The 26,011-nt window shown below is 39.6% G+C and overlaps 1 protein-coding gene across 2 annotated transcripts in view; it reads left to right on the forward strand.

The window, feature by feature from the left end:
* The first annotated feature begins 3,334 nt into the window (after positions 1 to 3,334).
* Positions 3,335 to 26,011, forward strand: part of clnk (cytokine dependent hematopoietic cell linker) — a 140,290-nt gene continuing 117,613 nt past the window's right edge. The window contains exon 1 of one of the 2 annotated variants that reach the window (XM_028417023.1): positions 3,335 to 3,397. The gene's annotated coding sequence lies outside the window, so the exon portion shown is untranslated. The remainder of the gene's footprint in view (positions 3,398 to 26,011) is intronic. The other variant, XM_028417021.1, reaches the window with a different exon arrangement.

The following is a 26,011-nucleotide window of genomic DNA, read 5'->3' on the forward strand; positions in this document are numbered from 1 at the left end:
ATGTGAGAATTAACTTAAAAATACTGACTCCTGAAAAACTAAGCTATGTATACATGGGTCATGTTTGTCACCTTCAAATTCACGATACGAGTAAATCAAAAGTCACATCTAGATTTTGATAAATAAATGTTGTCAAAGAAGGTAGTTCAAATGATCAAAGGAGCATCAGGTGTGATTATACTTTCAATCAATATGGTAACCTAGTGTCAAAGAACTAGGTTGTGACTGTAATCTTTCACAAATAACAAGCACACAACTATAGTGAACACTAGGAGTTAATGTAGATACGTTCTTAGCAGTTGTGTGTCTGTGATGAGGGCCTCAGAATTCACAATCTGCCAAACACGCTGCTGCTCACAGCACATCTTCAGGTGCCAGTTATGGGATTTTTTCCGCCTTTTCTTCTCCCAGGAAACACACTAGAGTCTTGCTGCTTTCTCCTCAGCGACCTTGCAAAGCCACAACACAAACAGCAGTGGCCATATTGGGCCCCAGCTGCCGACATATCTGCTCAGCAGCGTATTTATTTAAACCTGCCGCTGGCCCTGGCGGTCCTGCACAGGCCTCGCCGGGGGCCTCCCCGGCTTGTTTGAGAATCCATTCACACCTGCGCATTAAATTACTGACACTAATGTTACTAGTAATGCTTGGACCTGCTCCCATTTTTGAACCTATAAAGCTGCAGGAGCTGGGAAATATTGGACATGGAGGAGAGAAGAAAAAGGTGACAGATTCAGACATGATACAGGAGGTGTTTTGTTAGATAAGCACACGCCTGTCTGTCCCATGTTATTATTTTTAAGCCTCACAAATGTTTGTGTCTGGCTGTGTTCTTGTCATTTAGGTATGACTGAATAATATTAAGTATGATGTCATATGCGTGTCGGCAGTTTGGTTAATATGTATATTTTCATTGTCAGCGCAGGAGGATGACGTGAATTAGAGGTGTTTGGATTGGGCTCTTTAAAGCCGCAGCACTCTGACAGTAAAACTGAAGGCGCTGTCGCCTCAGGGTGACACATTGTTTGAATGCTACCTGGTTGCTAAGGACTCAATGGCTTTTGAACTTGAGAGGTGTGGAGGCATGAACACCTGTGCAGCTGCCTCCCCCCTCTATCTGTATACCTTTCACCTTGTCTCACTCTGCAGCACTCAGCAAGGGGTGGAGAAGAAAGGAGGAGTGCAGCGGAGAAAGGAAAGTATCCAAAGACGTCTCCCAGGGTTGTCAGCCTGAGGTCGTGGGTCAAAGGTCGGCATGGAGGGGGTATGTCAGGTGTTAAGTGGAGCAGACAAGCCAATGGAGAGCTTGTTAAATGCTTATCTGACGACCTGCTAACCTGTGGCCAGGTGGGAACACAAAGCACCCGGGTTTAGTACAAGATCCCCAAACAGGATGGAGATCAGAGGAGACACAACTGATATGATGAAAGGAGTTATTAATGAATAAAAGTCCAGAACTGGTGGTGAAATGATTATATCAACTTCATTTTACGTACTTTCTTACTGCATTTATGTAACCGCTGTACTTACTTCAGCATATTTATTCATAAAATACAGCAATTTGCTAAATGCCCATTTAGACAACTAACAAATCATCTTAAAAAAGCAGGAAGTATGTGATTGATTGTCCTTTTTACATGCTGACAATAGATTAATTTTTGTGATTCTCATTAAAAGACCAAAGTCTCTGTTATGAAGATGCAGATTTTGTGCGTCTGTGTCCACACTGTGAAATAAAGCAAAACCGACAGGTTGCTCTTTCAGCACTGTGAGCTTAAATGAATTAAATTAAGGTTAAACATGGCATCTCTGCACTAATGTGCAGACTTCACTGATGTGCAGTGTCACTGACATGCGATCATATAAGCAAACAGTCTGAGACCAATTTAATTAGAATGCAGATTACTACAAAGTGATGCTCATCATACTCACTGGGATGTTGATAACTGAGAATCTGGTTGTTGCCAATAATAAAAGGCTTATTTACTTTAGTGCTGCATGTGTTTTCTCTAAGCCGAGGGACAAAGCGAGACGGTGTTAGTGATGATCTTTGACAGACGGCTGAAGGGTGAGGGAGGGTGAGGGAGGGGAGGGAGGTTGGGTCCTCTTCAGTGAGGTGAGCATTGTGTAGAGCTGGCATCCAGCTGTCTATTATTTATTGATGTCTATTCATGATGCCTATTGTACTGCAGGCTCAGCATGGAAACACATACTGCTGAAGTGAGAAGGTAACACTTCAGTGTGGTGCTGTGAGGTGGTGAAACTGTGACGGTGTGCAGACCAACAAGGAGATTAACCACAAAGTGTCAGTCTACCTTCCAAACTTAAACTGTAAAATTAAAATAATTTAAACTAATGCAGTTCATTTGATTTATTTACACTCCACAAACCAGTTGGTTCAGTCTCTTGTTAATCACTTTACCAGGTACACCTGGTCAGATAATATGTGCAAACAACTTAATGTGGTTAATTATATAAGTATTAAAACAGGCAGGTTTTCATAATGGTACAGTGCACCTGGAGATGATCGCATGAACACCTGTCATGGTCCCTTTTGTATTGTTTAAGTAGACCTTCAATTATATATAATTATATAAGCAAACACGTTTATACAGCTCATGTTAATGCCAAATGGCGTTTAGCAGAATTGTGTCATAATTTAATATCACACACTTTAAAAAAATCTTCAAAGCTTTATTTGGCTCTTTAATATATGTGGTAATACTAATTATTTGTCTGAGTAGTTTTTGTTTTGTTTGTTTGTTTTGTCTCTCTAACATTTCTGTAAAAGATGATAGATTAAAAACACAAGCTGAAAGGAGTTGGGGCTACAATAATAACATGTATCGGATTCGAAAACCGGAAGTTGCTGCAGTGATGACGCTGCGGGAAATAGAGCGCCCCCTGGTGGAGACGACAGCGATCACAGCACTGTATGGCAGACAAAAAAAAGTTTTAAACATTTTTAAGGGATTTTATATCTTTATATCTTTTAAAATATGTAAAAGCATCAAGCATCACACCAAAAAAAAAAAGAAGAAGAACGGACGTCACATATTCCCAGCCGTAGTTCGCACCGTTGCAGGCGGCTAGCTGTCACAGTGGAACCCTCACGGAACCCTCTTGACTTTGGTTGGCAGCATAGACCGTATGTTTGGAAAACAAGCTGGATTTGAGCTCATCAGAAAACCTGAAAACATCTCGACCCTGGCTAGCAATTCAGCGCCTGCCTCACCAGCGCTTTGTGACGGGGCGCACATGGAGACACCTGCACCTGCAGCTGATTAAAGTCCACACAAACATTTTGGAATTCAGTGACAGACCGTTTAAATATTACCTCAAGGGTGGAGGTTCAGTACAACATTTGGACTGAAATAACTCGGACAGCCAGCTCCAGGTAAGAAGTTTGGTTGCTAAACATTTTAAATTGGTTGTGTTGTTTTTCTTGTTAAGCTGTGTGTTATGTTGTGCTTGTTTTGGTACATAGTGTCTGTGCTGCACAGTGGCTCACCTTCCCCCCAGTGTTTGTCTGTGTGGTTTGTACAGTTACATTATTTAAGTACAGTAATGATTTTAGTGCTCCACTGTGTCCTTCATGTAACAGGCTGAAGAAGCTAGCTAGCTCGCATGAAGGCAGGTTTGTTGTTCTCAAAGTTTGTGTTGGTTATCAGACATTTAGGTTAGTTTACACATTTATGAACAGTGGTAGCTGGTCTAAATGTAATAGATATATTTTGCATGTTGAAGATTGAATGACTTTTCTGTTAGAGTTAGCAAGCTAGCCACATTTATTGTCAAATCTGCTATATGTGCTTCACTCCTATGTACCTACAATAAGGCACACACAAAATACAAGGCACAAAATGAAGGCACAATGCAATAAGAGTGCAAAAGATGTATAGTGCAAGACAGTGCAGTTGGCATAATGTAAACAGGAATAGTTTAAGTTATAGCAGCTTATATGAGACTGGTATGACATGAGAATGCACAGGGTAAAGTGGCTTTCTCTTGCACCCTAGTCATGTCATACCAGTCTTGTATAAGCTGTATAAGTAACTTACTAGTTACCTGTTAACAAAATGTATTCAGTAATGTAATCCAAGAACAATAATATGGAAGTAATGTAACTTGATTACTTTCAATTATTTATTGGTTACTTCAACACCAAATATTCCAATAATGACAAAAGAAAATCAATATCAACAACAGAACAATGTAACCTGAGGAAAGCAGTAGTTTATAGTCCTGCAATGAAAGTGCACAAGTCTTGACCACATAGTACTACAGTTTATTATCACAGCAGACACAATACGCTCCTTTTTGTTCACAGTATGAATCAAGAGCACCCATAATATTGTTTTAAACAAATCCAGTGTTCACCTACTAAACGAAAAAATGTATGGATCTACAGAACAGTATTATATAACACAGAAAAAGTCTGCTCCTCACACAGTAAACACTCTGTTTACTTTTATTTTAGTTGTATGTAAAACAGGGTTCATCATTTAACCATGTATTTAACTGTAAAACTACCTGACTGCAAGCGAAATGTTTGCACTTTAATCAGTAGGTCAATGGCTAGGTAGCAATTGGAACAAATCTTAAATTAAAACTACCCGAACACATGTGTTCCAATACACCCAAAGTCTGCCTGTGTGCATGTGTGCTGTTAAATATTCGCATGGTTGACTGTATTTTGTGTGAGATTTTCTGGCCAGTTTCAATAACTGTGTTCTTGTCTGCTGAGAAGTTGCCTGGAAGTTGATTTGTTTTTGTTATGGTAGCCTGTGTTGGATGTTGAAAGAGACAAATAGACAATTCCTGGTTTTATGCTTCAAATGAAAATTAATCCATGTATAGTAAGGCTATCCTTTATGTTGCAGTATATTGAATCCTAAACCCTGGATATATAAATGTGGGTCATATTGTGATCAGACTGCTTTTGCCTGAACAGCACTTTGTTTATATCTCAAACATGGAGACTGCAGTGTGAGAACATTCAGAACTTTTGTTTAAAAAAAATGATTAAAATGACTGATTTCATACAGAGATCAGTTGTTTCACATTCAGCTGATAAAGAATATTTTGATTTTCAGTGGCTCAGAGGTGTCGTAGGTCGTCTGGTTCAGGTTTGACTTGCTGCTCTGTCCCGTTTCCCTAAATGTTGCCAACTGTCTGATCCATACTCACAAGGGGTTATTAGTGAGTGGCTATTGTTCGTGTGATTGTGGCCCCCGGTCTTTAAGTTCTTCAAATCAGGAAATGTTTAAATGGGGCTAATTAGCAATATTCCCTGCAGTACGGGGCTCTGGCAGTTCTTGTCTGTGGCTGATCTGACAGGAGTCGTGCCCTCTGGGGTCTTGCGTATCAATTATGGGGCCTTTCGCTGTTTGCCGTTTTGGAAACATTAGACAAGTTCAATCCCAAGTTTGCCCTTTGCATTTTTTGGCATGTCTTAAGCTTTGAAATTAGGCAAAGACTCGTGCCGTCTTTGGGAACATGCTGGAAGATTTTATTTTTGCCCGTCTGATCTAACAACCCAAACTGCCTTTCATCAAAATATAAAGCATGAAGAATGATCTGAGTCCAACTAGTCTGCACAGAAACTCTTACAGCTTACTTAGTTTACTCAGATGACACAGACCCACCTTTCACACAACATTGTCTTGACTACAACTTCCCAGAAACTAATTTTAAATCATGTCTTCATGGGGACAAAAGCATGCAGATGTTACTTTCTAAACACATTTATGCCCTTACAACACCAGTAATACAAACACAGAATTCTCCACAGATGGTGCTGCCTTTCCTCTGTAAACACAGCTCCCCCTGGCTGTTTTTCACCTTATTGTACATGCAGAAGTCTAAATGCATTGTTAAATCAAATCATTGTCATCATATCTACTGTTGATGCTGTGGTGTGTGATGACTTCATATTATTTTGCTTCACTGTATACTGCTGACCACCTGAAGTTGTGGATACATGTAGTATTGATACTCAGCTAGCTCAGCTAAACCGTTCACAGTATTTCCACTAGTGAGAGTGTGCCGGCCTCAGTAGGTCTCCTGTTGTCTGTTCTGTGTCCAAACCTAATTTTAGGGCATTCTGCTTTTTATATCTATCTATTATAAAATAACAGCTTTTAAAAAAATCTAACGTGCAAAAAATGTTGACAGGAAACTAACTGCTCGTCACATGACTTACACTGTCCTTGTCCATTCTTAGTGTATGGACATTTCAAGATTGTTCCACAAAAATACAAATATTGACTAAATAATTTAAAAACATTTTGAAAAGAAATGGAGAGTTTAAAGTTACAATTTTTTTAACAGATTTTTGTACAGAAATGCATTCACAGTGTGATAAAAGCAGCACTTGTGTGACCACGACAATGGTCTGGTTATTTTTGTGCATGAAGAAGGCATTGTGCAAGAGTTTTTCCAGTTTTAATTTGTCCTTGTGAAAAAGTGTGCCTCAAATTATCTAAAATGTAAGATAAACAAGAGTCAGACATGTGTCACCTTTTTTCTTTTCTTTCTTTTTTTTTTTTTACCAATTATCATTAATAAGAGCCTTATTTGAAGGGAGAGACTCGAACAAAAACACTCTGCGCTCCTCCTTGGTGATGAAATTAAGTTGTCACTGGAGCGTCTGCCTTAATCCTACACGCTTACGGGAAAAACGACCATTCTGAGTTCAGAGTGCCGTGTAACATTCAATTACAATTTAACAGACGGGTCTCTATTAGTCGGTGTTCATTTCAGGGGTGGAGGTCACGATCCACTCCTCAGGCAGGTGCTTATGTTAGACTTGATTTTACACAAAGTATGACCAAACAGAAAAGATTAAGTCCAAATACAAAACACACCAGGTGGATACAATCTCCACATCATCCTCCACGAGAGTTTGTCTGTCACAAAAACACACACACTCACATACAGAAGTGGAAATTTAAACTGACAGTCAACATCTCAAATAAATATATTTCTCCGTCTTTTTGTTTTAAGATATTAAAGTAATTTCTATAATTGTTTGAAACAAGTCCACTTTTCCTAATTCCCATCTGTGTCCTTGACAACGGGGTCACAGCTGAGCCCTCTCCTTGCAGCTGTGCCAGATGGTGAAGAGAGAAAAGGGAAAAAAAAAAGGAGAGGGAGAGAGGACTTGTCAATGTCAAATAGAGAATTAGAGTTACTTCCCTGCCTTTTGAGTTGGCTTTAGTGTCCACTGCCTGAAAATGACAAGCTGATACCCGCAGATGATAAAAGTTAGCAGCTAGAGGCTGAGGGAATGTCTGGAAAAATCCCTACCTGCTTAAAACAGTGTTTGAACTTGTAATTGTTGCAGAGCCTTTGGCTCAGGGGGTGAGAGTGGAGGCCTTATCTAAACAGAGCAGAATAAAACAACCATCCGCACCAACTTCGCACTAACAGGAGTCAATGCAAATAACAGGGATGAAGAGATTGAGGAATGATGGACATAGAGTTGTTTGCCTTCTTTTTTTAGATGTGGGCAGTTTTAATTTGTCCTTCACTGACACTAAACAATGACAAACAATGTCAAGAGCAGGACGTGACACACACTTACATAAAAGTTCTGCTTTTAAAAATACTTTTAAAGACGTATTTTGTGTGAACAGCTGCTTTTAAAAAGTGAGTTGTCACTAACCCACAGATTTTTGTCAATAATTTTCGCAGTGTCGCTGTTAGATGTGTGTTCTGTGATAGTAACATAACGCTTCCCAAACCTTTCTGCATGACCTCCCTCCACACACACACGTTATTGGCCATCAAAACTTCAGTGGTATTTATTTTAGACATTGTAATTACTAAACTGTTAAATTCTTATTGATAAAAATAGAATAAATCACCTTTACAGTGAGATTGTAATAGCATAATTTCCTCAGCATATATTGCTTCTCTGCACAAAAAGGTCTTTTAAAAACTAAAATCTGAACATTTGTTCTGGACAAAAATGACTGGTGTATTTCTGGTAATTTAATACTGAATAAAACAAAAATACAAGACAAAAACCTATTATTCAGCACTTCCTGATGACGTATGTTTGAATACTGATTTAAAAGCAGTCACTGTATCCTTGGTTTTAAAAGGCCATCTCTCCATTTTATTATTCACTTGTCTGCTCCTGCGCCCTCAAGGTATTACTTCAGGAACAAGAAAAGAGATTATAATGATGTAAGTAGGTGTGATTCCATAGATAAACAGTGTGTGGCCAACTGGAAACATTCTCCATACACACTTTGCTTGTTAAACTATAAGGCTCCATGGTTGTTTGAGTCGACCCTCAGGAGAAGCAAACCAGAATAGCTCACCCTCTCTGCAGTGACAAAGCACTTGAAAGGTAACATAATAGGGGCACATTTGCAGAGATAGAGCAGACTACACAAGCCTCGGCCAGTGTCCTCTCATTCAGCTGCAGCTTGAGCTAAATCTGGTTCTTATCTTGCTGAAAGTCAAATGTAACCAAACAAGTGCAGGGAAAAAGTGGGCACTGGTCTGCACGTGTTCAGTCCCAATAGATGCATGAAAAATAAGCAGGCGGTGGGCTGACGACATTCGCAGCTCCACTGGGGATTCCTGAAAAAGTCTAAGCGCTCCTGCCAGGGGCGCAGTGTCAGACTTTGAAAGAGGAGCCTCGACAAATCGTTTGCTTTCTCTTAGTTTGAAACTGACAAAGTGCAAGCACGCAGATCACTTTTTACTTTAAGAGCAAAATGAATGTCCATTTCTCATTGTCTATCTTTGCAGTGTACTCCTACTGTTAATCATTTAAATAGACCAAAAACAGAATGTGATGTCACAAAATGTAAACTTAAGATATAGGTGATTTGATACAATAGAAAAGGCAGTTTATACTAACAAACCTAATGAACAGGGGCAGGGGGCAAGCAAGGACCATTGAGGAAGTAAAGTGGCTCAGTGTCATATATGAACACCCTTAAAACAGCTTCTTGGTTTGGGCAATACACATCTTTGTTATTATCTTGGCTACCATGGTGACTGACTGCCATGTAGTTTTGATCTCTACTGTTATTTGGTGTGTACAATCCATTGATACTGAATTTTAGTATCATCAAATATACTATGTTCAACTAAGAACTTGGTAAATTAAAAATATGCTAAACCTAAGTCATTATGACATTTATCCTACAGTATATCTTACATGTGTTTAAAATAAAATGAATTTTCCACACATCATCCCAGTGACTTGTCATACTTCATTACAGATGCAATCGGGCAACATCATCTTCTCAGCAGCTGGTAAAAGTCTCCTCCATTCATCACTGCATCTTTTCTCCTTGTAGACCTTTCCCTATTATTAGTGTTAATACAAGGCCAGAGGACATGGAGGGAAACAGGCCTGGCAGTGCTTAAAAAGCCCAAATGTCAGACTATGACATGCTGCCAGCTGCCGGCAGCTTTGATATGCTGAGGCTGGATGATGCTTATTTGATCGTTTCATTAGAAAATTTGGCCTAGGTGTCAAAGAGGTTCCCTATGTCTGTGCTGCAGCTATTAGACTCAATTATAGCTGCCAGAAAGAGGGAGAACTAAGCCGGCTCTGTGCGGCGCATTCAGAGTGGCCTTAAAGAGCCACTGAGAGGGTCACAGAAATTGCTATTCATAACACTTAATGGCTTATGAATTAAGTTTTCCTTCTAATTATTCCTAATCACACATGCATGCTAAAAAAAGGCAATGATATGTCTGGCTTTGGAGATCTCATGAGAAAACCTGATGTTATGATGTTAAGAGATGTGGTATAATATTTCTTTTCGCTAGGTGATAAATTATTAGTTCAAAGTCATTTTGGGATTTGGGAACCTGCCAAATGGATTGTGTTTTAACGGTGTGTAAAATTTTGAGCTCCTGGTTGATTGGTCAGTCAATATAAGGACTAAAGTGTTTTCAAAGATTCATCCAAGCTGAAATGAATTAATAAGTGATGAGTCACAATTCATCATTTTTAATATTATAATTCACTGCAATTCTGGAAATGTGAATGTCATAAATATGAAGGTTCAGATAAGTTGCTGTGGTTTAAGGGTTACCTGGAGTCCACAGGAGACCTAGTAGTTTATTGTATTTTTCTTTCAGGTTTCTGTGCACATAATAATGCAAAGATGTCATTGACCTGTTGTCAAAAACAACAGACATGGATGTAACCCCCACCCTAAAGCCATAGTGTTCAATCAGAACCCTGGAAAACTGTCACAGTCTCAATGTCTTCACTATCATCAGTTTCAATGCTCCATCGCCAGTGGTGGAAGTGTGGGATTATGCAACAGCACTCTGAGATCCATAAAGAATTCTTAAACTTCTTTTTCTCAGATTAATGGAGAAGTAATTATACGCAGACAATTTAGTGCACAGAGTTTTGTCCCTGGTATCAATGCTCAAAGTGACTATTGACATGGATGCAGTTGTAAAGTGCATTATTGTCACGAATGCTCACAGTCCATAGCTGTGTGATATTACTAGTACTAATACTGGGCTTGTAAGAGGTTTGATCTCCTGCCTAAATGTTTTTTTGTTGTTTTTTGTGTTAAATGCTTTGCACTCATGTATATTTTTAAAAAAATTGCTAGACTTTTTAAAACTTTTTTTTATTGATTTTTTGAAGAGGAAAGAAAATCACTTGTTTAGCTGATCCTTAAAACAGACAAGTGAGTGTTTCAGGTTCTAGCTGCACAGGTGGTAAGAGTGTTTGTCCACAACTGCAAGGTTGGTGGTTCGATCTCACCCTGGCTGCATGCTGTTGTGTCCGTGGGCAAGACCCTAAGTTTCTCACAAACTCTTTAAGTAGCTAGAAATCAATGCTATATAAATATACAACTTTAACTGTACATTAATGTTCTGACCCTCTTTTCTGTTCATAATACTCTTCATCTCGGTGGTTTTTGCCGGTCAGATAAAATGAGCAGTAACAAAAAATGTGTCACATTGGTCTTTAGGAAATCATAAATAATTTGTCACTGTTTCCTAGCACCAACAAAAAAGTTACTTAAAAGAATATTTGTGACATTTCTGACAAATTACATTATATTACATTAGAAGTAGTGAGCAAAACATGCATAATGTCTTTGCTGCGTTTACACTATTATATGCGCACCTCCTGAGAATAACAGTTAGGGCACATTACCTTTTCAAATGTCGATTTTTAAAATTGCATGTATGACGTTCACCTCTTTTCATTTTTTTGGAGTCACTTACAGATTAAATGTAATAGATGTGCCGGGAAATGTGCCGCTGAAGGAATGTCGGCCACATGTTCAAAAATAAATAGACCTGTGAGAATTGAAACAAGCACTCATAAGGTTAATCAAACCTAATTTCTTCATGGTTTCTAAGCTTTGGTCTGCCAGTGTTTTCCCTGTCATTTTATTATTGTAGATTTTTTTTTTCTGGCCAATAGTAATCCAGGCAGAACTGGGTTCTGCCACACTAAATTAGCTGCAAACAGATGTAGAACAGAGTGAGAGTGTGCATTTCTCACCTTGTGCATAACACTTTAGAAAAAGACTGCATACCAGCAACTTGTGGGGAAATTAACTAATTAGAAAGCAGCAGATTTGGACTGGACTCAGAATACATGAAATACTTCTTTTTTTGCTGCGTTTCTGTGGTTGGTGAGGTGGTGGAGAACCTTTCTCTTCAATCAGAACAGGTCTAACCTCTGGTATGATTAACTGGCTGGTCAGAATAGAAGAAAGAGAGGAAGAAGTAGTGAGTTTGGATCTTTTTCCTTTTTTTCCTCCTTCTTCTCTTCACTCGGGGTGGCGTCTCTTACATGGCACAAACCCAGGCTGAAGGAGTGTTAAACCTCTCAGGCTGTGGGAGGAAGAAATGACAGGACTCCCTCAAGCTCCCCTCTGTTCTTCTAATGGACTCCTCCGTTGACATGGCGGGGCTAGAAACATCATAAGTTTATATTCCCCACATGACTCTCTTTTTTTCCCCTACCATTTAGTGGTGTTGCCTTTCAGATTGCTCAATGGCTCCATCTCTTTTACTTAAAGAATCAGAGTCCTATCAGTGAAATCAAAGGCGATTACACAGCTCACTAGTCATCTAGGATCTCTGTGGCTGTGGTAAGTATGTAATGCAGGCCGCAGCCCCAAAGTCTCTGTTTATTCAGTGAAAGTGCTCTGTAATTTATTTAAAATAATCTATTTTAACAAATAAAGAGGTCATTGAGTGAGCACATTGCTGCAGGCGCACATTTAAATACCTCTAAGAGTCTGACTGGCTGACAGGCTGCTGAGCTGGCGGGACCCAGAGGACGCAGAGGCAGGCCTCCTGCTCTGAACAAAGTGATTCACCAAAAATCTGAAGAGCAACATCACACGGATAGCAAGGGAGCACTTGCCCTCTGTTGATCTCTGAGCACTGATCAGCACGGTGAGGCCATTTTTTTTCTTCTCCTTATTGAGAAGTTTGATTCAGTTCCAGAGAGCTTGTTTGAAGAGGGGGTGGGCTCGGCTCCTTGTGAATGTTTTGGGGGGGCTGGAGGTAAATATGACGGATGGGATTACAAGGAAACCCTCTCAGCGATTTCGTAGAGCTTGAAATAGAGCTGGTTTTTCCTGCATACCAATACATCTCCCCACTTGCTCTCTGTGGTGGCTTCAGCAGCTCAGGTGTGCTGTGTCTACGTTATGTCTGCCTGTCTGATGGGATCTGACTGCACCACAGAGCTGGACGCATCAAAGGAAGTCAAAGAGAGGAGCTCATTCCTACTGTAAGAGGCCCAGTTACATAAATGGAGCCAAAGTACTTTGCTTTATTTGGACTTATTTGAGCTTATTTGTTTGTACACCACACAGCTTCATGCTTGGTGAGATGCGGAGCACAGTTTTTCCTTACACTCTAACTACCTACAGTATGCAACTTGTCATAATTTAACTTCATTCATTCCCATCTTTAGATCTTAGTTATTATGTTCCCCTGCTATTTTAACCAACAATCAAAGGCTCCACAAAACTCCTTTTGTAAAGGTTTTGCTGTGCCCTGTTTTGGCAAAGCTATCCTGGACTGTGAGTGTAGCAGATTGGCTGACTTACAGATGAATCGCATACATTCAGCAGGCATATGAGATTCAAGGAGTAACAAAGTGGCTAATATTTGAACATATATATATCTATACACATACATACATACATTGAGAGGGGAAGGAGGAAGACTGACATTTCACCAAACTTCTCTACAAAAACATCAGCGGCCCATGACTGGCATCTGCTGCAATAAGTGGTTGGTGTGTAGTGAGCCTCTTCTGTTCTGGCCAAAGAAAACCCGGTTTAGTGTAACCGCCGTTTCCTTGAGCGGCCCAAAGTCAAGAGAAGAAGCAGGAGAAAGAGTTCAAGAGTTTCACAAGATGCTGTCAATATAGTCGGTACCTGTAGTCTTATAGACCTTTTCTCTTAGTTATAGAAAAAAAGCATGTAAATATAATATAATACTTTGTTTCCTTAAGATTCAGTCTGTTGTCATTCAGTTTCTTTTATCTGCAAGTTCATCCTCTCCTGATCCCAACAGATAAGGTCTGTTACCTTCTGAAGGCTGAATAGCTCTGTCTGTATTGGCTGACATTGTGGTTTGGGTCAGTGAGTCAGAGTTAGGCTGATGGATTACTTTACTAATGATTTTGGCCCGAGAGGGAGCTTGTTTTAAAAAGGCAGGCACTGGGTGAGTCAGTTTGAGTTTCATACGATGTTATGGATTGGTGGAGTTGTGTGTAGAGCTCTTCTTCAACGGCCAAAATCGACGCTTGATTATTTAATGTTCTTGTTTTACAAACCAAGTTTAATCTGCAGAGCAAAGAAACAAGAAATTTAATCGCCATGGCTAATTTTAAAGAGTTAGAGTAGGTTAGGCCTTTTTTCCACAAGCAAAACCTGCAGGCTGAATGGAAGGTGCTTTCACCGTAACATAATATACTGATTCACATTTGAGATGTTTGCATGTACTGTACCACCAGCGGAAGATGTCCTCTGTGATTGAGCCCACCCAGACTGCAGTGTTGTGAGGGAGCATGCCCCTTACCTCCCATTGGGGGCAACAAGGTCCTGTGTCCACATTTCAAGCAGGGCTGTCACTCACAGTAGGGGAGTGAGGGTTCTGTCTTGGGGTCAGCACTTATGTTCTCCAGCTAAAAAAGCAAGACGGGCTCTCAGAGGACAGGCGGTAGTTCAACACAGCATGCTTTGTGTTGCATCAATGCAGGCGAGGCTAGAAGAGCTCAAAGTTGAACAAAGGATATGTATAAACTCACAGTGAAGATAATCGGAGGGATTCCATTTATTACTATAAGCAGATCACTTTATATTTAAACCGAATGCAGTACAACAATATAAGTTAGCAACGGGTTCATTAAAATGTGACCTAATCCTACTAGGTCACAGTGAGGTCAGAATGATGACTTTTTCTGTCTAATGTAGTCCACCTAAATTTTAAGTATTTAGGGATTTTACAGAAGAATTTTTTTTTCTTTGTCCAAAAATGACACCAGCTTTGCAATAATAGTATGTGCAAAGTAATTTGCATTGATAAAAATACCAAATTTATCATTGTCAAAATACTTATTTTCTAAATTTCAGTTCTGTGCATTAGAATAATGTCAAAAAATAGGAGGCTACTTTCATATTGTGTTTTGGTGGGTTGTGTATTGTTTTGCACATAAACAGCTGTCTGCTTCTAAACATTGAGTCTTGAAGGTGAACTGTTCTATATGTTATCATGAGCACTATTTTGTGTGTCATTATAAGCTTTTCACATGTCATTTAATAAGTTCAATATGTCAGATTATTGGAGGCAGATATGCAGCTTATTCTCGTATGTGGTCTGCAAAACAAAAGCAAAGAATTGAAAGACACCTTACACAGTCACTTTGTTAAGTTTGGAACAGCTAAAATTACTCATCTTTTTTGAACATACAGATCTTAAACTGCACCCTTCCTCCAATTAACTATCTTTGTGTCATTTAAATAAAAGTATTTCCCTACAAGGCATTAGAACTATGAAGTGCTTATTATTAGACAGTTTTTGTGGCTGATCAATTCAGGCAGGTTGTAGCTCTTCACTTATGTTATATCTGTTATACTTATGGGCAAAGTGTTTGTTTGTTTATCTATCTTTGAACTCATAATTGAGTTAGTGATAATCAGCGTGCATAACGCTCTTAATGTGAGACTCAAGGAGATTAAAGAAGAGTGAAAGAAGTTAAGTGGTGGATCCACACATGTTTAGGACGATGTCACCTCTTAATGTAATTTGGCACATGGCCCTGTGTGCTTCTTGTGGTGTCGAGTTTCTTTTAAGTGGATAATGCCTGTGGTGGGCGAGTACCCATGGGGGACAAGAGAGGTCAGTGTTTTGGGTGGAACGTGTGGAGAAAGTGTGGGGGATCTTCCTGTCATTCACCGCCCATTTCTCTGAGCCCTAATGACCTTTAACCCTCATACAGACAAACTAACAATCTTAACGTTGTCAACGCAGTGTGGAAGAAAATACTTTTACATCTTTAACACCTCAATTTCTTTTCTGTGGGGCCTATCCCAGCTGTCCGTGAGCAAACCGCTATGTCTTTTGCCACATTATGTTTTAAATTTCAAATGTAGGTCACAATAGTCATCTAGGTCTGAAAGTTCTTGCATTCTTGATTGTGTCATGGTGCATCTCAGACCATCACTTACAACTAACATTATCAAAGTTTAATTAGAGCTTGACTGATTATCGGCTAGGCCAATTTTATTGACTGATATGAGCTATTTGCCGATCTATCAATATCAGCCGTGTATACACATAAAGTTTAAAAAAAGCAAAATGATGGAGAAAGCCTTGATTTAACCGTGTTGAGGGGTTTGACCACCAGAGGGCCATCTGAGGCCAGCAGCAGGTGTGGAACTCCACGTGTATAACCAGCTAATCAAAACAGGTACACCTCAGACTGACACTGCACTCCCAGTTCTGGCTGTGGTAGGTTTGCCTTTGTCACATGAAGAACATTGCTTTAATTACAGTAAAAACAATCATTTCAATGCTCGACTTCGTTTCACTGGGCAGCAGAATACAAGCCAGCAAAGGTTGCGCAGCAGGTTTCCCAGTTAGCTTCTGCTAGCTTGCCGTGGCTTTGCATGCCGAGAGCTGGCACAGGCTAAGACCAGGTGAGCCGAGGCTAAGTAGTGGAATGACAGCTTATTGAGGGACGGCACTGACAGCTAAGGGAACCGAGCAACTGGGAACCTTTATATTTTGCATGGAAAATTAACACGCAATCATTTGGTCATTGTGTTTATTTCTTGTCATGTATGGATAGAATGAGGATAGGATGGAGTTTTGGTAAAGAGATAAACAAGTTGACATTGGAAATAAGGTCTAACTTATCTATACACGTACGTACACACAAAAGCAGTGACCTTGTATTGTTATTGTTTGTAGTACGTGTTAAATGTATGTCAGTCTGTTCTGGAGGTGAAGGATTCACTTCGCCCTGAAAGCCACTTTACATTAGTCTTCTGCAGGAAAGGTTAACATAATGTCGAAAGTGGGGAAAAAATGCAGCTGTTAACTTCACACTGATCCTGCGCAGGATGGCCAACTATTGGTCACCTGGGACGTCTCATGGCTGCCACTCAGAGCCTATTTGCTCCAAACTTTCCATCTCATTTACTCCTCCTCTTCCTCCTTATAAGCACAGATGTAGTGGCAACCTTCAATCAGCTTCATGATGACACAACCTCTCCATTTTCATGCACCTCAATCTCTGTCCAGTGCGCCACACAGAAACACACACACACGCTTAAATGCAATTTGCCCAACTGGCAGACATCTGTTGATAATTATTGCCCAGTCTCAGCAGAGAACTTGTGATATTTAATATTTCCTCACCACTTGAACAAATAAGCTATAATAACTGCAAGGCACTTGACCACAGGAGTAGAGGAGATGTGCAGCTTAAAAGAAACTGTGCACTATGGTTGAATTTGTGTTGTTTCCATAGTATTTTACCCTCAGCATATATATTGAAGAAAAAAGAACTTGAAAACCACCCACCCACCAACCTCTATACATCCCAAAACCACCAGAACTTAAACAGTGAACAAACATTATAAATCACTGCTTAAAAGAACATATAAATAGCTATAAATATGAACAAACACCACTCACACATACTGTACACACATGCTTATGCACCCATGCTCTCTCACACACACTCTTGAGGCTGATGCGCTGCAGAGGTGTTGCAGAGCTGCAGAGCATCAAGAGACATTCACAAAACACTCATTAACTTCCTTTACAAAGCGGCCTTTGTGACCTGCCAGATCCTTGGCTTCTCTCCCTGCTCTCTTTCTCTCTCTCTCTCTCTCTCTCTCAACACACACACACTGATAGTTTCTGGCCCAATGAGAAAGTACATAAACACTAAATGGGATTAAAGTTTAGAGTGTTATAGCTACCTGGACATTTTTAGGTATACTTCCTTGAAAGATGAAGGTCTCCATGCAGCCTTTTTTTAAAGAAAAGAAATAAACTACTTTTTTCTCCAACATATTACAACATATTATTTTAGGGCATTTCCGTATTATTAGATAAGTTTTTGTGGAGGCAGATAATAAAGACCTGGATTAACACCACAACCCACAGAGATGTCTGTTCTCCACATGAGCTCAGTCTGTATTTTTTCTTCTTCTTTTCTTTCCATTACATATTACACTGATCTAATACAAATTAAACTCTGAGTGCATGAGTTTGTTTTCAGAAGATGTCAAAGAAAATTATTTTCTAGTCAAGACTGCAATTAACAGGAAACAAAGGAAGAGCATTTACATTTTTCCAGCCATTACTGTACAATAGACAGAACCTAAACGAATTGCATATAGCCTATGTTAATGAAACGGATGTTATAAGAGGTGGATATGTCCTTTAAGAAACTGGGCAGTGAGTGTGTGTGTGTGTGTGCGCGCACGTACTTGGGAGGGGGTGAGCATGCATGAGTGTACAAGTTGAGAGAGCCCATGGGTTGTGTGCCCATTTGTGGCGAGTTGTTTGTTAGCGGCAAAGGTACTGCGGTACGGTACCTTATGGTAAAGAGTAAAACAATATAGCTGCAGCCCTGCAAGGACATGTTTAACCAACATATCCGCGATGCAGCCTTATTTTACTGCGTGGATGCTGCAGATTTCTTTTTGTCAATATAACTATAAGGTGCTGGGGGAAACCCTTCTGTAGCATAGTTTTTCATTTCAACATTGCATTGCCCTTTGTTATTAACACTATGCGTAGGTCAATTCCTGATAGAAAATTTGCCTTGAACAGGAATAGTAACAGCAGGTGGTGGCAGTAAGGAATAGACATGCCTGATTACAATGCTGGACATTTAGGATTCATTTTCTTGTGAAAGTGAAATTATATAATCAGTAGTAATCAGTCTTTTTTTTGATTGCTAGTGTTAATCACTTTTTTTAGTGCTAGATAATTTAAACCATTTTTAGGAATGGGTTGTATGTATTTTCTCCATATGCAATAGAGCATTATTTTACTTTTCAAGTAAATAAATGAAGTAAATAATGAATTTACCACAAAGTGCACTATCCTGCTTGCTCTCACTTCAAAGTAAGCAGCTTGCTCAGGTTTCATCAGCCAGGAGGACCAGCCTAGGCAGTGTGGCTAGTTTCACTTCCAGCAGATGAGTGGGGAGAGTTGGGTCAGCCACACTCCAGGGGATTCCCTGACAGCAGCTTTGCTGGAGACCACCAAGGTGATCAGTAGATGAAATGTCAAGCTGCATTCTTATCCTAACTCCCCAAGGGATAAGAAACAGACAAGGTGCAGAGTGGAAGAGGATATCACAGGCATCTTGTCTGTATGTGAAGATATCTTCATGCATATTTACTCTTATTATCTTCATATAATGAAATGAGCTGAGGGGAGTGTGCCATTGCCGTGCTAAATATTCTATAAAGGCATACTTGTTGTAAAGTAAAACTGGAGGAAAACTGCATTGCAGTCAGAAGACTCGAGTAGCAAGGAAACAACCTCCATGATGGATGATAGAGAAATAAGTATCTGGGCTGGGGGGAAACTTCTAATTACGAGAAGGGAGGCACATGCTCCCTCATCCCAAGGGGAGCTCTCAGAACCTTGGCCTCATGAATTGAATAGTGTGGTGAGGGGTTTTTGGATGGACCAGAAGTGGTACCTTTGCCAACCACAGTGTACAAGCCACCTCAACTTTTTTTTTCTTGTTAACTATTCAGTTGCTCTCTCTACGTTAACTGACCCATCATATAATCAGGTCCTTTTGGTGCCTTGTACCAAAAAAGAAAAGAAAAAAGCTGTATACCCTACCCCCCACCCCATTTATTGCAATATAAAAAGACTCTTGGTCAGTTTGTGCATCTCTAAAAGGAGCAAGCTGGTTTTCCCCACACATAGTGCTCCATTCATCACAGGCTGGTGTAGGGAGACCTACTGCTCTTACATTTCCTGTAATTGGAGTGGCACAGGCCCAAAGGTTGGCATTAATATTAAAAGAAAGTAGCAAAAATGAATTATTTCCTGACACTTTTTTTTGCCTTTGCCAAATTGTGTTTTTGTAATCAGTTATGCTTCAGCATGTGGGGTGGGGCAAAATCTGCATATGTCTTTGTTTGGTTACAAACCAATTTGTCAGCTTTTATACTCCGAACTTCCTCTTAGGTCAAGAGGCCCCTGTGGCGCCCTAAATGCTCTCCACAAGCCTGTGAGGCTTGGTGGTGAATCTGGTGCCTGTGAGGCATAACTCTCCCTGTCAAAGGGGAGGGAAACCATGATTCTTTGCCACGGAGTCCCACGCTGCTCCTCTCTAATAAGCCAGCAGACATGAGGTCATTTTTTTAGTGTTCGCTTGTCAGGGTTTAGTGAACATGACTGCTTTGTTGGATTGTTTGAATAACTTCACAGAAGTTGTTTAGAAAGTTATATTTCGAGCTTCAGTTTTCATTCATATTTCAGTTTACAGGAGCTGTAGGTGCTAAATCCGTGGAAGAAAGTTATCTCATTATCACCACAGGGCATACTTGGTTAAGCAAGAATTTGATGTTGAACTTCAAAATGTAAACTTGGAAATGTTCCTTCACCCACTTGACCACTTTCTCAAAGTGGGCTGTTGTCCAGCAGCTACATGTAGTCACTTCACGGTTTGTGTTACAGTACATATTGACATTCGAAGTTGATGTTTTAAAATATTGGCCAATCATATATTTTTGACAAGACAAATGTGAACTTCACTGAGTGTTTCTGTTTTGGGGCTAAAATGAAAACACCGTCTGATGGTCATTTACAGTAATGTTTTCTTCCAGCGTGCATCACTGAGTGTACACACCGTGTATGTGAAAATGAATTTGAAAAGGAGCAGAAAAAACGACTGAAAAAGGAGCTTTTGATAGCATGAAATGTACCCAGCTGTGAGCTGGACCCAACACATACGATGTATAAATAAACTTGTATCTCATGCCAGGTTTTCAACAAACCAAAGGCCAAACGGGAGATTTTATTTTATATTAGAAAATTCCTCATAGATGCTGAGATATCAGAGTTAATGATAATAAGAAGTGATGGATCTTAAATTATTTTAGGTCCAGTTTGAAGCATTGAATTAGTGTGCTATGAACAGGGTTCTTTGTTGGATAGCTTTATTGGGTGACCTGCACCTGCTGAGTCCGAGTCAACTGGTTAAATATTTTATTTAATGATATCTGCCTTATCGCTGTCATGTTGAAAATGTCAGATTTTAGATAGAGTGAGCATCCTGTTTTTTGGCTGAGATTATATTTTTATAAGAGACTTTAAATTAGAATAAACAAGTTTGTCTTCTGTAGTAAAACTTGTGATGAATGTAGCTGGAGCAGCTGAAATCGTTTAAATAATTGAAGATGTTTATACTTCTCTTACACTCTAATTATGCACTTACGCATTTGCATATTTGCACGAAAAGTTCAGCGGGCAAGATAAAAGTCACACTCAAAGGCCTTTTTATTGGCAAATTGGAATAAATACCTTAACTCTTGACCATCACACACATTAAGTTGTTTTCTTTTTCTGTGCAGTCAATCATGTGCTTTGACATACAAAAATAGACTGAGACACTTAGCAAAGAAAACCTCATTTATAACATGCTTTAGTGCATATATTACACATATTTAAGAAACACTCGTGGATGTTGTGGGACTGGCTTAAGAGGTCCTTGAGGCAATGTTTGCTTTAATTAATGAAATGGAAATGGCAATTAAAATTAACACTGAAATTATCTTTGGAATCAGAGTGTTCTCTATGTGGGTAAAGTTCAAATTTATGAGTAAAGAAAAAAGTACATGGATAGCCTGAAGAAATACTCCCTACATAAAAGGGTGTTAAGAGAATTACACTTCATGATGGGATATGTAAAGTCTTTTTCCATTCACTTTTAGTTGGCTGTCTTTAAGAGTGATAAAATGCAGATTTCCTCTTCTATTCATACATTGTGAGTCTTGGATGCTGCGTACAGCATGAAATATTTGTGTGGGAACATCATCATGGTTCGAATATATTGGCAATGGCAACGGGGCATAAGGGCTTCCCTATTTGTGCCACAAGATGAGAGGGTGTTTCTTTCGCTGGCGCCAGGGGCCCTGTGAACCATAGGCTGATTAAAAGAGCAACCTCATGATCTTGCTGACAGTGGCTGCATGTGAATAATGTCCTTGATGTCGGAGACAATGAGAAGGATGAGATGTTAGTGTTGAAGAAAGTGACCCTTTGTTTATATTCTGTACAAATGTTGCAGACATGGTCATGAGTACTTGAATAGAGGTGCTTTAAATATTACTCATTGCAACTATCATTAAAGGGTCGTTTCACCCTGCTTACAAGGAAACATTTCTCTAAAGTGATTCCGCCATCACCTCAGTTCAGTGAATTTAGTGAAAATAATAATAGATTACTTAATTATTTAATTAAGATTAAATACTATTGCACTTGCTATCACAGTCTTTGGCCACAAGCTGTTGACTCATTAAAAAACTAGAGTACCTTTTTTTTGCTTCTAAACCTGAGTTTCTACGACATATAGAAATCAAAGCGTCCCTGTTTGTGAAATGAACAGAATGAACAACACATTTGTTCAATACTCACCTGCCCCAGAAACAACAGGATGCTAAGGGGATATAAATGGTGCTGTCCTCACTAAAAAGTCAGCTTGACAAAATGATTTCACCACACCAATTGAGTCAATGTTCTGGAGTGCATCTCATGATCTTGCCGATTCTGTGTTTGCTGTACTTTTTCCTTTCTCTTTTTTCTTCTTTAATAGCAAAAATAGAAGTTGTGTGATGTTATTATGCTGCTTGAATTCCTAAAAGACAAGCCTGGGCTGGATGGTTGGATGTACAAAGCGTGTGACTATGGTACTGGAAACTGTGGTTCTCTGAGCAGTCAAAATTGGTTTCTTTTAACCATGAGGGCGATCGTTTTCGTGACCTTAACCAAGTAGTTTTAATAGCCTGAATTTGACCAACCCTAGCCATAAGGATGACAGATCAGAGGACTCTCATGAGTCACTCCTGGATAGGGTTGAGAGACTTTTGCTTAGCGTCAGATTCATTGAAATATTTTTGAAGGTAACTCTTTAGTAATACGTCACATTCATATGCTCTATGTCCAGTGGTAATGATCATAATCAAGAAAAATGTAGGACACAGTTTAAATACTTTAAAACATTCAGACATTGTGCAGAGTGGTATAAATCTGAATGATTCCTGATGAGTCATTGCACATGACAATGAGTATCATGTCCTAAAACCTCACTGACAACCGCAGTCGTCTTCAGTCTGAAGGCAGCATGTGATATTTATTAACCAACATCATGTTTTCCATGCACAGTGTGCTTCTCCGTGCAAGGAGAAAATGGACATCCAAAATCCCCTCCATATTGTATTTGTTCTGGGCATGTTGCTGTGATTCCACATCAAGCAAGTCTGTTTTTTTTTCATTACAGTAACAAGGTACATATCCTGATTTTACATCTGAGGACAAGATATGGTAGACAGAAGAAAGCAGAACTGACAAAACATTCCAACTGTCCTCTCATCCGACTGAAAAGAGCAGATTTTCTCCTACTTTAATCCTCCATGTAATATTGAGTGCACTAAAGCAAAATGAAAGAATAAAAGGCGTTTCTCTTCTGGGTGTACATTGTATTGGGAATTGACCTTTTCCCCACTCCATTCTGTGGTTATTTATCACCCTTGACTGTAGAGGTCGGGCCCACAGGAAGTGAAGCGTAAGTGCAACAGGAAGAGGAGAAGGTGGACGGTCTGATCCCCAGCATGTAAATCAAGCTTTTTTTATGAGGCCAGGCCACCCTGGAAGATGAAGTGCTCTTGTTGTGAGAGAAAACAGTGGAGCGGTACACATGTCATAACATTGACACCTAGGAGGGGGTCGGCTGGGCTCCATCCTCAGGCCAAGGCTCCCATGTGCCCTCGTGGCCTGAAACACCACAAAGCCTCTGGCCTTTAAAGTCATTCTCCTCTCCTTACCTTCACTCTTCTACCTTGTCCACTTTCTTTTCTCTGTCCTTTGCCTCCGTTAGTCCACATCTGCCTCAGCCAGTTACATTTGACATCTTTAAGAGCACTGCTCAGCTTCTGTCCACCTAAAAACTTTCTTAAACAATAAACAGAGGACCTAGGTGGTCCTGTCAGAGCTGCTGTCTTTATAGAATAACCAGCTACCACATGAATCTCGTCCTCTGCTCTCTGTGGACAGCCTGTAGGTGCGTTGATACTGTGTACTTCATCAAAACCTCCTCACTAATATAGCATAGCACAAATGACTGCTAATTGGATTCAACCCACATATATTTGGACAGTACACTACAAATAATGGTTCATTACAGAGTTAAAAAGTAAAAAGGATGCAGATGAAGTTTAAGTTTAAATTTATCAAGTGAAAAAAAACGTGTCCACAACTGCAGGATTTTTGGGCTCCGGTGAGTCTGGGTGAGCTGCTCAGCTGGTAAAAGAACGTGCATCTGGGTTATGTTTGGCAAGACTGAACAGGAGGTTAAGGCTTGGGACAGTCGCTCAATCAGTTGAGTCTTGCCGATGTAATGCTTGGGCACCAAAAGCTTTTTGATTGAAAAATTGCATTACACTGAATTAGCTTTGCATTCTGGAGGATTGGTGGACAAGAAGAAAAATCACTGTAACTAAAGATCTAATCCTTTTTGAGCACATTACTTTTCCTTGTGAATATGAGCAGTGATGGTCTCACAGTACATCAGAAGAGATGATAACGATGTTATTTAAAAATGAAACATTGACATCATGTTAATAGCACACTCGGTGTTAAACAATCCTGTGTTATAATTCTTTGTTCTCATTTTCATTACAGTGGGTGGCAATAATGCACTTTAATGCAGGTTGCGACCGGCAATAAAGTGAAAGGACTAGCTATCACATACTGATTCTGATGGTCCTATCCTAGTGCCTAAATTACCCATAATGCTTATCAGTCACTTTAAATCAGAGCCTAAAATTTTCATCATGCTTTAGGGATGCATTGGTATAGGACTGATACTGGGATATCAAAAATATTTGATCGGACATTGGAAAATAATCCATCTGCCAGAGTCCGAAATTAACACCTTCCGACATCAACGCACATGCAGCATGTTGCTTCTCCCTCTATGTCTTGCCAATACCTGCCACTGCTGTGCTTGTAAGTAACAAATTGAACAGAGTTTAAACATTTATAAAAGCAATACTGTCCTTATCAATACGTCAGTTAGTTTTACAGATTAAACTTCTTGACTTAAATCCCTGCTTTACATATCTAGTTGTACAAATATTGTAGCAAAACAAGTCAAATATGTTATTTGTGAGCATCTTAAGAAATAACATTTCATAATCATTGTTAATATGTATTCAAACATGCAGCTGCTCTCGGATTTGTCAAATATACGTATAACTGGGTGTTATGGGGATATGAGGATATTTTTGGCATTTTCCAGGTAGACTGTTTTCCCCTTGGAGACATCCCCTCAGCTCTAAACTGGAATTCCTCTTATATGTTGAATGACCTTTTGGTCACGTCACTAACATGCGTGTGTGTTGGTGCGAACACTTCGACGTTTGTGTGGAAACAGTTTGTCACATTTCATTAGTTTATGTAGACCACTTTGCATGGTGCTTACCCAGGTTACAGCTGCTCCCTGCGTGGCTCAGTTGGTGTTTAGACAAATACTGCGGACACACTTTAATAATTGACCTTTTCACTTTAGGTTACTCACCTCAGCACACCATTGGACATCTTTTTTTCATCAGCAATTGCTGAGATGTTAAGATGTAATGTTGCTGTGGCTGAGCACCAGAAGTATTTTGCAGGAAGCTCTGTGTTTACCTCGAGTGTGCGACAGGAGCCGTGGAGATGGCTAGTATAATGGGGTTTATTTACGTTCACACTCACTTACACTGCCCAGTGTCTGGCATCCTAACTAGGGGGACACGTTCTTGCTGTGAGACGTCATTGGTGTAGCCTGTACATAGAAACTGTGTTCACTGTGGTCAGTCACAGGGTTTATTCAAATTAAATGACCAGGTCTTGTGAAACAGCAGGTCAGATATGGCCATCACACTCTTCACAACCTTGCTTCTCAAACATTTAACTACTTCATATGTAGAAGCTAGTAGCTTAAATATGTATGCAGTCAATCAAGAACACATTCAATTTGTCACTTCACAGTTGGCCATTACTATTTGTAATGTTTTAAATTAATTTACAAAATAGAGCCATTACATGTCTTCATTTAAGATGAAAATAAATCCTACATTTATCTCTTGAAGGGTGCTCATAACAAATTCAAGGTATTTATACGTGTACAGTTACAGTATTTACATTTAGAATGATATAAAATGAAACGGTAGAATGGATTTGAGTAAATTAAATATTGTATTAGGGCTGTCGTTTTTTT

This window comes from Parambassis ranga, chromosome 10 (genome assembly GCF_900634625.1).
Source record: "Parambassis ranga chromosome 10, fParRan2.1, whole genome shotgun sequence".
NCBI classification, from domain to species: Eukaryota; Metazoa; Chordata; class Actinopteri; family Ambassidae; genus Parambassis; species Parambassis ranga.